At 37.2% G+C, this 17,050-nt stretch overlaps 1 protein-coding gene across 8 annotated transcripts in view; it reads right to left on the reverse strand.

Moving 5' to 3' along the window:
- SMARCA2 (SWI/SNF related BAF chromatin remodeling complex subunit ATPase 2) overlaps positions 1–8,114 on the reverse strand; it is a 221,731-nt gene extending 213,617 nt beyond the window's left edge. Inside the window, exon 1 of one of the 8 annotated variants that reach the window (XM_074280637.1) lies at positions 7,942–8,114. The gene's annotated coding sequence lies outside the window, so the exon portion shown is untranslated. Of the gene's footprint in view, positions 1–4,565; positions 5,296–7,088; positions 7,313–7,941 lie in introns of those variants that run through there. The other 7 variants (XM_074280641.1, XM_074280645.1, XM_074280640.1 and 4 more) reach the window with 7 other exon arrangements.
- Positions 8,115–17,050: the final 8,936 nt, after the last annotated feature.

The raw sequence follows: 17,050 nt of genomic DNA on the forward strand, positions 1-17,050 counted from the left end.
ATATATATATATACACACACACATACATACATACAAATTTCCCCTCCTCTCAAATAGACTGTTTCCTCTTTGTGGAGAGTGTCTGTGATTTAAAATCTTGTCCCACAATGCCAGCACAGTGCTATATTCTCAATATTAATTTTATTGATTAACAGTATGTGTAATTGTAATGAATAAATTCAGTTGATGCTAAGGAAAATAAAGAATGCAATAACAATAGGTAAATTTACAGTGAACAACTTATATTTAAATAATTTACTTTTAAAAGTTAACTATATTACATATAGAAAATACTATATTTTAAACTAATCAATCAACAAGTAATTAAGTGCTTCCTATGTGCCAGGTTTTAAGCTAGGCACAGAAAAAATGAATGAAACAACCTCTATTAACCCTTGCATACATGAATACTGACTGAGAGCAATATTAAGGATATATTGTAGGGTCTCACAAAGCTTCTTAATTTTTAAAAAGGACAAAATAGGTTATAAATATAATGCAAATGGAGATTACCCTGTAAAATGTTCACAGAACAGTTTTGAATAGCAGTTGATCACAGAATTGATCAATATCTCCACATTGAGAATTTATATTCACTACAAATAAGAGACATATAATCTAGACATAAACAGATGAAAAGTTAGAAAGTGTCCTACTCATTTCACAGTACAAAATAAAAATACTAAGTCATTCTTCCTAGAAGCTAAAAGAAGGCAACAGTTATTAGCTTCAAATAAAAAATTAGTAAAACTCTCTTCTTGAATTAGAAAATAACTTAAAGTTGAAACAAACTTCATGATTGGTAAGACTTTATTTTCTCTGAGCTTGGTTAGTTGCATTTGCAAATTTGCAAAAGGACTGGTCTATTTTCAAAGAGCTCAGTTGTCATAATAACATGTTAGCATCTGCACTGATAGTACACAGTGGTTGTTTCAGTTTAATGCTAAATTAGATATTTTATACATGACATTTCAAAGAATATAATTAACGCTGCCCTCATTTTACTCCCTCAAAGTAAAGACTGACAAAGATACAAAAGAAGATTATGAGATACTTTGTTATTATGAGGCAAAAAAGTGGGCAAAGGATGGGAAGTCTACTGTAATTAAGACATTTTTGGCAAATACATTAAAGTTAAAAAAAATTATAATCCACAAATAAGCCTATATTGTATTACTAATGTATCCTAAAAATCTAAAAAGTCCAGCTATATAGTTTATTCAAAATCCTAATTATAGTCATATCTATGTGATATTTTGTCACAAATTCTAAATTGCACTATTAATAAAGGAATATTTATATGCCAATCCAGCCAAGCTAGCACCCTAGTTCCTGATTTCCTCAGTTACCCTGTTACCTTGAGTGTTATTTGATTTCTTTGCTACTGAAATGTACTAGTTGACAAATGTCTTGATATTTTCATCTTAAAACCTTTTATTGTTTAAAAGCTTTCCATAATGTATCCTAAGCTTGTTAGGGAAAAGGCAATATATTTCGATGGGAAATAAATAGTAAACATATAACAGAAGTAAAACAGCTATAAAGTTTTCAAATATTTACTTACATAGCTGCATTTACTTTGATAGTAACTATCTTAGGTGAATGCATTTGCTATTATTCTTCATTATCTAGGAGAGGTATTGAATACCTCAACTATATTACTTAAGTAAATGAACAAAAACTCTCTAAAGAAAAATACAAAAATATAATAGGCCTTTCCATATAGAGTACTAAATTAACTTGCCACTAAGACTGCATTTGGAACACATTAGTGCTAAACTATAATACTATCTGTACTTACTACTCAACTAATGAAGAGTACAGACTTTTAGTAAAGTACATGGCTTTACTAAGTAGCAAGAAATCAAATTTCTATGTGACAAACTTTTCCAAAGAAAAGTTGTTCTGTATTCTTTTTTTGGTCAAATTGCTCCATTTATAAAACATAACCCATATTTAATGTAAAAAGAGATTGATTTAATAATGAGAGAGAGAGAGAGAGAGAGAGAGAGAGAGAGAGAGAGAGAGAGAGAGAGAGAGAGAGAGAGAGAGAGAGAGAGAGAGAGAGAGAGAGATTCCCTTTTGGAAAGAATCTTCTTTCTTCAGGAAGGAGGAAAAATTGTTGAGAAAATATGACTTTCATGCATGGTAAAATTTCTAAAACCATCCATTTTAAGCAACTAATTTCCCTGACCCTTTTAAAATCATTTTAATCAGGTATTCAGAGTTTTAAAATATACTAGTAGTTAAATCAACTCCTTCCAGCAACCCTCTCTCCTGTGATTGCTTGTGCTAGGAAGTAATTTTAACAATGTATTTGTGATAATTCAACCATTTTCATGGCAACATGTCAAAATGTCATAAATAGTGATTTATTCTTTCTCTGGAATATCAATAAGCCACTGCCCTTGAAGGATATGAGAAGGTAAGAACTCATATACATACAAATACTTCATAAAGGAACTGGAAGAATCTATTCATATAAGACAATATCACTTTTATAGCTTAAGTTTCTTTTCTTTTCTTTTTTTACTTCCTTACTACAGTGGACAAGGCTTCAGAAGTTAATATGTTGACGTAATAGATTCAGGATGATAATCTAATAGAAGAGCATGAAATGTGAATGGCTAATTATCAATAGTTTCTTATGTCAAATGTAAAGCCAATAAAATGTTTTGAATGTATATCTACAGTAATGTGTTATTTCCCTCCTTTTATTCTCTTTTAGGAATATGTTAATCAGAATTCCTGAAATAACTACCTAAACTGCTCATTAAAACCTCAAGCCTCAAGTGTTGGTCAAAGTGTTTTTCAGAGTAGACAAGAAATGCTCACAAACCATTTTAGAAATGAACAAAAGGAGATCTAAGACTGCTTTGAACACTCTGGTGGTGCATATTTTTTTATGAAACACCACAGTGATGCTTGTCTTGAAGCTAGGACATAACTCATGAGAGAAATACTACATTTAATGAAGCATTAAAGGCTCGCCTCTGCCAATCTTTCTGTTATATGATACACTTAACTCTATTTTAAAATATGGTCTTTCCTCCTGAAGCCTCTGACATGGTAGATGGATTCTGTGATCTAATGGGTCCTTTTCATTCTCTCACAATTTTGATAGGTATTACTTGAATATAAAAACTGTCTTTAATCCCTTCTAGTCTATTAAACAACAAAGAAGCTAAAAGAAAGAAAGTCAGGGATGAATAATAGAGCAATTAGATTCCCAAAGAGAAAGTGTGCCTCAATTTGCAAGACAATGCTCCAAGTCACACAATCAAAACTGCCACACCTCTGAACAAATAACCTAACCTACCAGAAGGTATTTCAGAAGTCTAACCCCGACAAGCAGCTAACAAGACACTAAAGATTAGTTGTCCAATCAGCCTAGAAATATTTTTGAAAGAATAGTCTGCAAATATAGCAGGCACTTAATAAAGATTTGTGAAATTTGGTGAACTGAAATTCCATAATTGTAACAGTTTCTGATTAAGGGTCATTGCCCAAGAAACTGTTTACTCATTTTGTTAGGATAGGATAGCCCTTGCCACAACTGACTGATTGGTTCTCTCAAGCAACATCAAATCACCAAAAAAAGTATTTTGCAATGGAAACCTTTAAAGAATCTAGCTCTACAATTGGTAAATAAAATTCCAACGTCTAATTTAAGAAGGTATCCATTGCAGAACAAATCTCCTTCCTCTATATTTTTCGATTATATTTACCCATTGATTTTGTGCTTAAGAACACAAGCCAACAAGATAACTTGGGACATCGTTGTCTTAGATACACAAAATAATGACCTAAGTCTGTAGCAAGAAGAAAACAAAAACTTCATAACTCTGCTAAAAAGTTATATAAACATAGGGGAGAGGAACCACACAGCATGAGTTTTGTATCCATTTGCTATTAAAGTTACATAACATACGGTATCCACATTCTAAAAGAAAAGAACTCTTTTACATTGAACTGTACTGTATTATCTCCTCCTCCCTCCCTCTTCCTCCTCTTCCTCCTCCTCCTTCTCCTCTACTCTGGTAGGTGCTCAGAAAAATCAAAAGGCTTGGAAGACTAAGTGGATAACTTTATATATTTATTTTATTCCTACAGCAAATCTTGCGAGAGTTTCTGGCGTTTTTAGGCCCGAAGTTTGAATCTACAATAGCCGAACAGCAAAGAAACCCATAAATGTACAAACACCAGGAGAGAATGACAAGCAGCCTCAACAATAGCTTTGAGCAGAGCCATATTTTCTTCCTCTTTCCCTCTTGTTGGAAAGTTTTCCACCTAATCGATCCGACCAGAATCAAGCCTATTTTCTTGTCTTTGTAAAGGAGGACGGAATGGTGAGGAGGGGAAGGAGAGGAAGGAGGAGGAAAGGAAGGAGAAGAAGAAGAAAGAAGAGAAGGAGGAGAAGGAGGAAGAAGAAGAGGAGGAAGGAGAGGAAGGAAGAGGAAGAGGAGGAGAAGAAGGAGGAGGAGGACAACCTTTCCCAACCTCGGGGACGTTTGGCGCAGGCAGGCGGACTGACTGACTTGCACACTGACAGATAGATTCCTTACCTGGAGGGAGGAGCAGAACACAAAGCTAAATGGACGTGCCTGGGTGCAAGGCGGTGGTTATTAACGGAGTCAATCGGACAGGCAGAGAGCATATTTTCCAAGAGTGCTAGGCCTGTCTCTCCCCAGCTTCTTCTTCCTCTTCCCTCTCTCTCATCATGTCATCAAACATTCTCATATTCTCATTTCTCTCTCTCTCTCTCTCTCTCTCTCTCTCTCTCTCTCTCTCTCTCTCTCTCTCTCTCTCTCTCTCTGTATTTCGCTGCTGTGACTTCCCGTTTCTCCACGGATTTCACACACATACACACACCACCACCACCACCAAACCTCGCCTCTTCCTCTCCAGACACAGACTGGAGGGGAGGGACGGGGAGGAGAAGGAGGAGGAGGAGGAGGAGAAGGAGGAGGAGGAGGAGAAGGAGGAGGAGGAGGAGGAGGGAGGCCTCTTTCCTCTTGCTACTCCCCACTCGCGCTGTGCACACACATACACACACACACACACACACACACACACATACACACACACACACACACACACACACACACACACACAAAACACACGCGCGCACTCTCTCTCTCTGTTTATCTCTTTCTGTCTCTCCCTCCCTCTTTCTCTTCCTTCTTCCTTCTTCTTCTTCCTCCTCCTCCTCGTCTTCTTCTCTCCTCTCTCTCCTCCCTCTCTCCCTCCCTCCTTCCTTCCTTCCTTCCTTCCTTCCTTCCTTCCTTCCTTCCTTCCTTCCTTCCTTCCTTCCTTCCTTCCTTCCTTCCTTCCTTCCTTCCTTCCTTCCTTCCTTCCCTCCCTCCCCTCCCTCTCATCCAGAGCAAAATGTAATACTAGCTGCGGCGCCCCGCCCCCAGGCCCTCAGCTGCTCTCTCTTACCCCCTCCACTTTAGCCATAGTCTACCCTGCCAAACTTTTCTAGCTTATACCTTTCCAAACTTCCCTCCAAGGGTCTATATGCAGCAGACTCCCCCCCACCCCCATCCACTCCACTCCCAAAGCAACCGGGGCAAGTTCAGTGCCTTCCCCCTTTCTACCCTCCGACCTGTGGGGGTGGGGGAAAGAAAATAAGAGGATGTCGGTGTTCACCATCTCATCTAGGTAGTTGCAAACTGTCTACAGCTAAGATAAAGCTGGGGCGAAAACGCAAGAGGTGATTTCCCCGCGTTTACCGGAAATAAATGAAGTCTTCGGGTTGGGAAGCATTTAATGCAGAGGGCTATCTATTTATCTTCCAAATAAAGCCAGGCATACACATATATGCTGTACTCAAGGCACCGGGCATGTCCGAATGTCCGGGCCCGCTATTCTACACCCGGGAGGTGGCGGCAGCCAAGGCGGCCCAGGAAGAAGACAGGGCCAAATCTGGGACGAGCTGGACAGGCTATTTAGGGAAGTCAATCGCGACACCTTTGCAGTTCGCGTGACTGTGTTTTGCAAGGCAACTAGAAGAAGGAGAGGAACTCTGGGCGCTGGAGGGACGCAGGGGGAGGAGGAAAGGAAGGGAAAAGACAAAACCCAAACCAGATTAGATCAAAACCAAACAAAATTAAAACAAGGAACGAGAAGAGGTTTTGGTGGTCAGGAGACTCTGGACGCTCTCCTACAAGTCAGCAGCTTTCCCCCCACCTTGAATCTCTTAAACCTTGCAGTTGCGTACATCTGTGTATGTGTGCGTGAGTGTGTGTGTTTATGTGTGCGCGCGCGTGTATGTCTGTGTGTTGTGTGTGTGTTGTGTGTGCGCGCGCGCGTGTGTAATGTTAGTGACAGTCAGACAGGGAAGATTATCCAGATCATGGCCTCCTTAGCTTGGCTGGTTAATGCAGCTGCTGCTGCAGCAGTCACTCACTCTTAACAAGCTCCATTTCTTCTCTTCTCACTCACTTGATTTTCCCATCCTATCCGCAACCCCCGCCACTGGCCCTGAAAGGGATAGCTCACAGCACCCTCAACTCCCACTGCCCTAGAAAAAAAGAGGGAAGGGGGCAAACAGATCATTTCCTCCTCCTCCTCCTCCTAGTCCTCCTCTTCCTCCTCCTCCTCCTCCTAGTCCTCCTCCTCCTCCTCCTCTTAGTCCTCCTCCTCCTCCAAGTTCTCTCCTCGTCCTCCTACTCGCCCTCGTCCTCTTCTTCCTCTTCCTCTTCCTCCTCCTCCCTTTCTCCCCACCTCCACCAGCCCAGCGGCTAAGCTCTGGCCGGACACACTCAACTTCAACATTCAACATTCGGTGGCGGCAGCAGTGGCGGCGGCAGCCCTTGCACCCTAGCTGTAGCTGCCGCCGCCCCAAGCATGCCCCCTCCAGATATGCACCAAACCAATTCCCCGTTTCTCTGCCAGGCAGGCACAGAGGTGGGTACTCATTGCTACACTGAGAAGACAGGGGAAGGAGAACACTGGGTGCGATTCTTCTGCAACCTTCTGTTCACCTTTCCCACCAACATCAACACCACCATACAAGTCCACCAGTCTGTCATCTTAGAAAAAGGGAAGGAGGGGGAAGGTAAAGGCACTGGAGTTCAACATACCGGCTAGATTCCTGCCTCCGCTGTTTGCTGCTGCCGTAGCTGCCCACCGCTGCCGCCGGCACAGCGGAGCTAAGCCTCAGCTTCCCTGACTGTTGTTGCTTTAGATCTATTTCTGTCCCTGTCGCTGCCCCAGCTCTAGAAACAAGAGCGTGAGAGAAAGCAGCCAGGGGCTACCGGTGCTCTATGACAAGCTTTTGATTTTGTGCTCTCCTCCCCCTTCAACTGTTACTATGATGATTTCTTATTATGAACTGTCGTGTTTCCATCCTCCCTCCTTTCCCCCTTTCCCCTCCCTTCCCTTCAGAGGTTTTTAATGGGAGAGGGGGGATGCAACCTTGCCTATCTATATATTGTAGTGTGTGTGTGTGTGTGTGTGTGTGTGTGTGTGTGTGTGTGTGTGTGTGTGTGTGTGTGTGTTGCAACCTTGAGTTGGCTGTGCATCGGTGACTTGGTAGCCAGGTACAGGATTGTGTTTCTGGTTTTTGTTCTTGTCCCCATTAAGTGGTCATGGCTACTGTTATTATTAGAACCCAATTCTCTTGGAAACTTTCCCTCCTCCCCTCTTCTACAATCACCCAGGTGCTGTGTAGTCTTTTTCTTATTCACCTGAGACCATTGAGGAATGTTGTTTTGTTTGTTTGGCTGCTCCCTCGCTTCTTCTCTTGTTTTGGTCTCTGTGCATGTACAATCAATAATAATTATGATAATAATGAATACATCTTAATGAAGGCTGAGTGTGCACCGGAGGTGGTTGTGCGACAGCAGTTGCTGCAGGAGCTGGGGCGGAGGGGGGGGGGGGGAGAAGAGAGAGAGGGGAGGGAATGGGGGAAAGGGAGTTGTAAGTTATATTTACCTTGCTTGTGAAGACTATGCTGGATGGATCTTCTCCCTCTCTGAGTCACCCAGAGTACAGAAACAGAGCTAGAGAGAGGACTAGATTATGAATATGACTTCATTGATGACAGCCTTCCCCTCCTCTTCCTAAACTCGGGCCCCTCCTTCTTACTCCTCTCTTAAGCCCCCGCCCCGCCCCCCCTGACTCTAGAGGCTCCGGAAGCTGCTCTCTAATTGGCTGAGTGTGGCGAAAGTTCCTGCCTACCCCTGCCAGGGTTGGTGGGCCTGCGCTGTCACTCGGCTCCCTTAGCTACTCCGGGAGTACCGAGAAGGGGGTGATGGTGTGGAAGAATGTACCTTGAGAGACAGCTCTACTGTATGCGCGTAGGCATGTGTGCCCGTAAAGGCTCCAGCCTTCGCTCCCTGTTTGTACATGAAACCACATAAACTGCGCAGGACAGACTAAGCCTGCCTGAGTTGGCTTGTTGATGTGCATGGTTTACGATGGCTTTTTCTAGGATTGGTTATTGGGCTTCCTCCCACTCCCTCCACCCCTTTCCCTGGTTTTAATTTCCCCCCTCTCAGCTTCGTGTTGTTTTGGGAAAGACGGCGCTGGAAGCTTACAGAAAGAGAGGGTAGGAGTAGTAATAGCTTATAGTAGGGGGGGGGGGGGGCCCGAAGGGAGGCGGGGTATGGAAAGAAATTACTGGGATTGAACTGTGCTAGAGATTGCCAGGTCGAATCTGGAAAGAGGTTGGAATTGGGGAGAGAGGGGAAGGGGGAGAGAGAATCAGACAGATTTGGAGAGGCACCAAAGGCTGGTTGTTATAAGAAGGGGATGACCATTGTCAAGGCTGCAGAAACTTCCTCCCTCCCCCGTTCCTCGCCTCCCCCCCCCGAATTATAATTGTAAATCTGCTTTTTCCAGGAAAGGAGGGGGGTACAAGGAACATTGCAATCAAACTTGACTTTCTTTCCATGGAGTTTCTCCCTTCCAAATGTCACTGATCCCTCAAAGCTATAATCAGCCCTGTGAAGCTTATGGAGAAATAGGGACACCTCCGTTTACTCTAGGAACCAGGGCTGCAATCTTACCTTTCTTAATCTATATTCTGTTTGCAAAAAAACAACAAACAAACAACTAATAATAATTTTTGAAACACACTTATTGGGGTGGGAGTAGGAAGAGTAGAAAGGAGGGAAAGTGGTTACTTGGGCCATTGAATCTGGTTTTGTTGAAAGCAAGGGAATAAATCTGGTAATCTGCATTCACATTAATCTCTATGTCTACCTTCCTATATTTACAAGCAATTAAGATTTCAAACTAAATGCTCCTGGTACTTAAAAAAGGAGAGAGAGACCTCTGCTTCTAGTGTTCCTTGAAATATAAGCACCCTAAGCCTACTAGGCCATCAATATTTGTCTAGAGAAATACGTTTATGAACTGTGAAAGAATATGTTGGAAGTTTTTAAGTCAGAGGTCTGTTATTTTAGACTCAGATTAATGTAAATATTTGCCTCTAAAAATTAAAACTGTTCCTATATGCTAGTGTTATGAAAAGTTTAATTTATTCCTTATTTTGCCAAGTAACAGCCTAAATTAGTCATTCAAAGTGCTTTGTGACTATTTTATAAAGAATTTTTCTCCCTAGAGTAAAATCCTATTTTTAAGAGGCATTTTACTGTCTGAAATGTCTTTCTTGTAGTATGTTTAAAACTACCAGCTGGAGAAGTTAAGGACCTGAAGCAATAGAAAAAACACACAATGCTCCATGTGGTCATTAAGTGACAGGTACTGTTTATATTGCTGGTCCATTGCTGGCCAAATTAGAATTTGTAATGGCATAGTTATAATGCTAGGGATACAATGTTAATTGTCACGGATACTTTAGTTTCCCAAGGTCTTTTTATTTGATTACCAACTTTAGCATCCTTTCCTGGAATAGTATCGAAGAGAATCAATTAAAATAGTATGTCCTCATGTGTCCAGTAAAACAACTGTTTTTTTGTTTTGTTTTGTTTTGTTTTGTTTTTTCTATAGGACATGCCAATATCCCTATTAACCATAGAATCTATAGAAAAAGATACTGAACAAAATTAGGTATATAGTAAAATATAATATCTACTTAACTTTCTAACAAATCACAACTAATAATAAAGTTAAATAATTTTGTTGCCCACAAGTGGGTTTAATTTAATGTTGAATTTTAATGGATAATATTTAATCTTGTTAAGACAACATATTTTCCAGTATTTCATCAGGAGAAATTACAGTTTATTCCTTTCTAATAAAGGCCCTTGTCCTCTTTGTTCTCTCCATTATAATTAAAATCAGTTTTATGTAAAAACCAATCATCTTGGCAAAATACCTTGAAAGAAGACTTTTCAAGCCTTCTGAATGTTTTTCCTGCTTTGGGATGGGGGTGGAGGAAAATCTGTATGGATTGTATGAGATACATGAGTGTCCAATTACCCAATTTGATAAGTATTCATCAATTATTTATTATGCACAAAGTATTGTGCTAGATGCTGAGTATTCAATGGCAAAAATATAAAAGTCATGTATACATATGTATACATATATCCATTTAAATTTGTAGATGTATATACCTATAGGCAGGTACAAATAAATGGACATGTAAATACATATATATGTTGGTATATATGTTATATATGCACATACCTATCTACATATACACATCTACATATCTTTATATATGTGTATGTACATATATAAATGTATACATATGAATCTAAATTCTTTTTCAAATTTATTTCCCTTCATTATTCTTTACCCTTTACATTCTAGCCAAATGGGACTTAATGATACCCCTGAATTCTGATTTTCATTTTTTTGTCTACCTCCTTTTGTACAGGCCTAGAAGATATAATCTCTAGTCATCTAGGTGGCTCAGTGGCATTGAGCCTGGAGACAGCAAGAAATGAGATCATATCCAACCTTACAAACCTGCTACCTCTGGGCTCCTGAGCATTTAACTTCTGTTCACAGTTACATGTAATTAGGTAGAACCATAGTACATTGAATCCTGGTCCTGAAGTGGAAAAGACTCATTTTCTTGAGTTAAACTCTATCTTCAGACACTTACTAGCAACCCTGAGCAAATCATTTAACTTCCATTTTCCTTAATCTACTGGAGAAAGCAATGGCAAATCACTACAACATCTTTGCCAAGAAAAAACCTCAGGGACACTATTGGTGTGCTATGGTCCACAGGGTAGACACAACTGAACAACAACAACAATATGAAGCTATTCTCTCATTTTAATCTCTTAAAATCTTTTACTTCCTTCAAAACTTTGTTCAGGTGAGTCTTCTAACAGGAAGCTTTTTGTAATCCCTCTACTGGCGGGTCTTTTTTTTTACTCCTCAAATTTGTAGATGTTTCCTTATCTGTTTCTGGGTTATATCCTATAGTAAAATGTAAGATATTTGAGGAAAAGGACTATTTAAAAATTTTGTTATTGAAAAACATACACATATTATATGTATATTGATATGAATATATTTATATATATGAGTTCATTTGTCTGTATATGTATTGTTATTAATGTATTATATTTTTTCTCATCTAATTTATAGGATTACTATAGCTATGTGTCATTTTGCATGATTTATCAAGAAACTATAGAAATTCAAAATTTCAAATAAAAACAATGTCAATCAGGAAAGCAATGTCAATATTATTTCCTAACACTTATATTCCTTTGTGTGGTAAGTAAACAGTAATCTCCTTCCCTTGATTTATTTAAATAGATCTTTTGAAGAGTTTTTTGGTAAATAATATGCACTGTACAAGCAGGAATTTCACACAATATTGCTGGCTGGTTCTGGAGAAATCAAATTGCATTCTATCCCTTTCAGATATAGAATAAATAACATGAGATTCATTTTTCAAGAAAAAGCAAAATTCAACAATTAATATTTTTTTCTCTTTCTACCTTGGAATCCAGAGATAGAGGCTGTATTCTTATATCTTTATAGACCTATTCATTTGTTTATGACCAAGTATATTACTAGAAGTTCTTCAAAAAGCAAATAGATGACTTAAAAATTGAGATTGGGGTCATAATTGTTAAAAAGATATATAGCCAGCAAACATTTCTAGACTTAAAAGGAAAAATTATTCTTCTGATCAAAATGTTGTCTATGATGAAAAAGGAGTAGTGAATGAATGACTATAGAAAAAAAAAATTGAGCCAATTATCACTTAATTTTGGAATTTAAACTTTAGCTAGTACTATTACTGTGAACATAATACTATAATATAACAAGAAGTAATTATTAAAATTAACTCAGAGTTTTCAAAAGGACTTTTGCCAGTGTTGATTATAAGGTTAATGCCCAATATTGTAAATTATCATATTTTTTTTTAAAAAGTAAACATTTTTGATGGCCAACTTTAATGTGGATATTTGAAAGAAAGTAACTTTCAGAGATCTATAAAGGGCTTCAGATAACAATCTACTTAAAAATAGATTAGGCTTAGTTGTATCTTGGATTAATTTTGCAGAAGAAAATATATATGTATGCAGGAATATTTTAATGTATTAATTTTACACATCATAACATGGAAAAATAGAAGGATCAGTATTAGTAATACTTTAGTACACTTTTCTATCCTTTCCTCCTATTATGATTCATTAGTATGGGAAATAGATTTTATCTAACATGCACTCTTAGAAAGTTACTTGGTAAAAAAAAATTTAAAATATATTTAAAAAAAGAAAATTACTTGGTGATAAGTGAAATGACTTGCCCAAAATCAAATGGACAGTAGTTAGAAGTGGGTCTGGAACTCACTTGTTATTGACTCTAAGGCCAGCCCTCTCTCTGCTATAACATCATACTATGTCTTGCTTTTCCTTTAAGAAATTATAAATGTGAGACAAGCATCTTAATAATTTTCTCCATGCCCCTTGTGAAATTGTTGGCAAGTTTCTGCACTTTACACATGGAACATGCTTTTACTTTCTATGATTTCTATGATTCATCATTTCATCTCACAATTCAATCACCAAACAGAAGAATTCCTTTGTTTGCTGAGAATTCTGTAGGCCCTTAGGATTGCTGAGGAAAATTTCATTCCAAAGGATTTTCTATATTCTATTCCAAGTGTTACTGTTGATTTGGCCAGAAAGAGTTTTAAAAGATTTTTATCATGACATCAACAATTTTTTCTATGGGGCTTTGATCCAAATTCCTGGCTGTGATTCAATAAAGCATAAAAACTAGAATTTAACATCCTTAATTCTTTTGTTAGTATAATAGTGAATGAATGTAAAAACATTCTCTTGTTATGAATTTACTAAATATTATACTTTATTTTGTCTTGCTCCATGTCTATGATATTCCCCTGCCTCCATCCCATTCCATCCCTGCCACATACATATTTTCTGTTTTACTTCCTCCTATTTCTACTAAACCCTATAATCAACCACAAAGAATTTCTGAGAAGAAAATATATATTCTCCTAATCATACATACTCTTTATTTTAGTTTTGTTGCAATATTCTATTTTTAAAACTTTCTGTAATTGATAGAAACCAATCAATTGTGATTAACGGAAAGACACATACATATACATTTCTGTTACTTACAACTCTCTTTATTTAGAACTTTTTCTTAATATATTTCATTTTTACTTGCATTAGACCAACTGTTATTTCCTTATCCCAGTTCAATTCACTTCACAGGAACATGCACTGCCATTAGTCCTACATTAGTCATTTAACTGAGATAGGACTTCAAATACAAACAATTCAAATAAAGATTAAATTAGTAAGAGGCCATATTTTCAGGATTACTGGATTAAAAAAAAGCTACAGGCAAAGAATAAACATTTAGAAAAATTTTAGCCACAATAAATGTAGGCCATGAATAAAATACTTTCTATAACAATTCAAGGTATTCTTTGTTTCAATTTTCTACAGGATTTCCAGAAAAGAAGCAGCTGCATGTATAAAAGAATTATGAGAAGTTTCAGGTAGAGGTTATATGAAACTTAAATATGCAAAGAACACAATTTTACCATGTAGGAGTTTTTATTTTTCCTTCACATAAACTCTGGTGTGTTGCCATTTCCTTCAATGAGAATGGGACATGAAAGGGCAAGTTTAGTCTGGATATGTGTGCATCTAATTACATATCTAACACAGAATTTCTGGAGTATATTCTTTGGGCATTTTATCTGGCAAAGCTTATTGGAATGGGTCTTCTTTGAATAAAATACCATGCATACGGGGAAAAAGAAGATATTTCTCAGAATTCTAGCCAACACTCTTAAGACTATAAATTACAATGAAGGTGGCAAAATGGATTGGTGGAAGGAGTTTCCTCCCTGGAGTATTCCCTATATCAATGAAATAATAATAATAATAATAATAATAAAGCTCCAACTCCTTAACACCTTAATATAAATTATTTTGTACTTGGTTTATTATTTAGTTATTTTTTAAAAATTATTCTGCTACTGAAAGAGGTTTGAAGTTCTGAGAAAATATGTATTGAATTGAACAATTTTCCTCTAAACACATTCATTTATATAAGAATATTTTTTTTTCAAATGGTAATTCTGATTTTTTGAAACACAGGAAAATTTTTTTTTACTCAAGTAAAAATATTAGCTGGAACTATTATTTGTTGTTATTTATCAGTAATTTTTCAGTCATTTACAATTTTTTATTAACCCATTTGGGGTTTTCTCAGCAAAGATGCTGGAGTGGCTCACCATTTCCTTCTCCAGCTCATTTTTTAGGTGGGAAAACTAAAGCAAATAGGATTAAGTGACTTGCCCAGAATCACACACCTAATAAGTATGAGACGGAATATGAATTCATATTTTCCTGACTCCAGGACCAACACTTTGTCCATTGTGTCACCTAGCTGCCCACAGAACTATCATTACCTAATCCTATATATATACTCGTTTCTGGCCTACCTAGTCCATTGGGTAGGTAGGCAGTCACCTGGTCAGTCACCATTCATCACTTTTGCAAGTCATAAACATTTATTATTTATCATTGTTAAGCACTGGTAACACACATACAAAGACCAAAGATAACCTTTGTCCTCAAGAACCTCATAGTTTATTGAGGAATATAACATTCAAATAAACTAAATATAAGGGAAAATGGAAATAATCACCAAAGGTAAAGCATTGAAGGGGCAAGGAGGATATTGAGAAAGACTTCTTATAGAATCTGGAATTTTTAGCTAGGACTTGAAGGAAACCAGAAAATGCATAAGGCAGAGATTAAGGAAGGAAAGAATCATTATCCTGAGGCTTCTACTGCCATTTCCCATGCTAGCATAACTAACTACTTTCCAATTTAGATAGAGAATTAAATAATAAACATATAATCAAATAATGTAGACAATCTATTATCTGTCTTTTCAAACAGATCTCAAATGTTGCTGTAACTAGGATAAGATATATGACTATCTTATCTTTTTAATATTAACACTCACTACTTATAATAGTCACTATTAATAAAATAAAACATTTAAAATCTGACCCATCCACCTCAGAACCTCTGATTAAATGCACAAAATGAATTTTTTTAAACTGCTGATTTTTTGAGAGCCAGAAGGGATATTCAATTGACTTGCTTTAATTTATAGACTACTATAGTGCCTCATTTCTTATTAATTCTCTATTACTTTTCAACAGATCAACAAGAGAAACTTAGATTTAAAAGACTGATCCCTAAACCCTATAACTGATTATTGAACATATGACCACATCCTGAAGAGATGAAGTTTTGGCCATCATAAGTTAGTCACCATAATTTAGAATGAGGTATTTTTTTAGAAGGAAGAAGAGTTAGAAAAGAAATTGAAAGACTAGTCCTTAAAAAACTATGACCTATTTCCTGAGAAATGAAATAGAAACTTAGAGCCCAAGGTAGGAAACAGAACTACAGAACATGGTAGAGAACAGAACTCTGAAAGAGTACAATCCGATCCCAATAGCTGACCTAAGGGGGAAGTGGTAGAAAATGCAGACACCACTAAATTTATCAGAGGAAGAGTCTGATCGAACAGCAGAACAATTAAACAAAGGGAACCTAGTGCATCAGCTTGTCCCACTGTGGCCCAATAGCCATGAAGTCCTAGTCTAGTCCTGTAGCAGAGTAACCCTATCTAGTAACACAACCACTTGTGCAACTCAGATGTCACTTCTAGCAGTAAGCATTTTAAGTACAGTTTGAGAAAAAGAAAAAAAACATTGAAGCCTCATATTTTGGAGAAATATTAGGGCCCTGAATTTTGGGAATTGTGAGTTACCTTGGCCATATGAATTCCCTGTATGTGTGTCACACTATTATAGCTTCAAATTTGAGTCCAATCTCTTACAGAGACACCACATAGAGGTATTCAAGGTATATAAGAGAAGTGTTTTAAAATTATTGTCTTGCTGTGCTATTTTAATAAATATTTTTGCTAAGAGTTGAGTGAGTCTCTTGGATGAATGGTTGTTTTTTTTTTTAATTATAGTAAGTTTATTTATTTTTGATATACGTTGCTTTATTGATGAGCAGGATGATTTCAGAAAGACTTGGAGTAACTGACATGAGCAAAACCAGTAGATCATTGTACATGGTAATAGCAATATTATACAATGATCAATTCTGATGTGTGTGACTCTCCTCAACAATAAGATGATTCAGAGCAGTTCCAATGGTCTTGTGATCAAAAGAACATCTACACCCAGAGAGGACTGTGGGACCTGAGTGTGGTTTACTCATTCTTTTTGTTGTTTTTTGCTTGCATTTTATTTTCTTCATCATTTTCTTTTCTGGTTTGATTTGATTTTTCTTGTGGAGCAAGATAATTGTATAATATGTATGAATATTTTTGATTTAATATATATTTCTACCATGTTAAACATATATTGGACTACTTGCCATTTAGGGTAGTGGGGTGGGAAAAAAGAGGGAAAACTGGGACACAAGGTTTTGCAAGGGCTAATTTGCAGAATTATCTATGTATATATTTTGAAAAAATAAACAGCTTTAATAAAAATGAAAAATATACAGTGCTTTATGAATCATATACAGAGAGAAAAATCAGAGCAAAAGGGTAAAACCATGAGATTAAAAAAAAA

Source organism: Sminthopsis crassicaudata, chromosome 1, assembly GCF_048593235.1.
Source record: "Sminthopsis crassicaudata isolate SCR6 chromosome 1, ASM4859323v1, whole genome shotgun sequence".
NCBI lineage: Eukaryota > Metazoa > Chordata > Mammalia > Dasyuromorphia > Dasyuridae > Sminthopsis > Sminthopsis crassicaudata.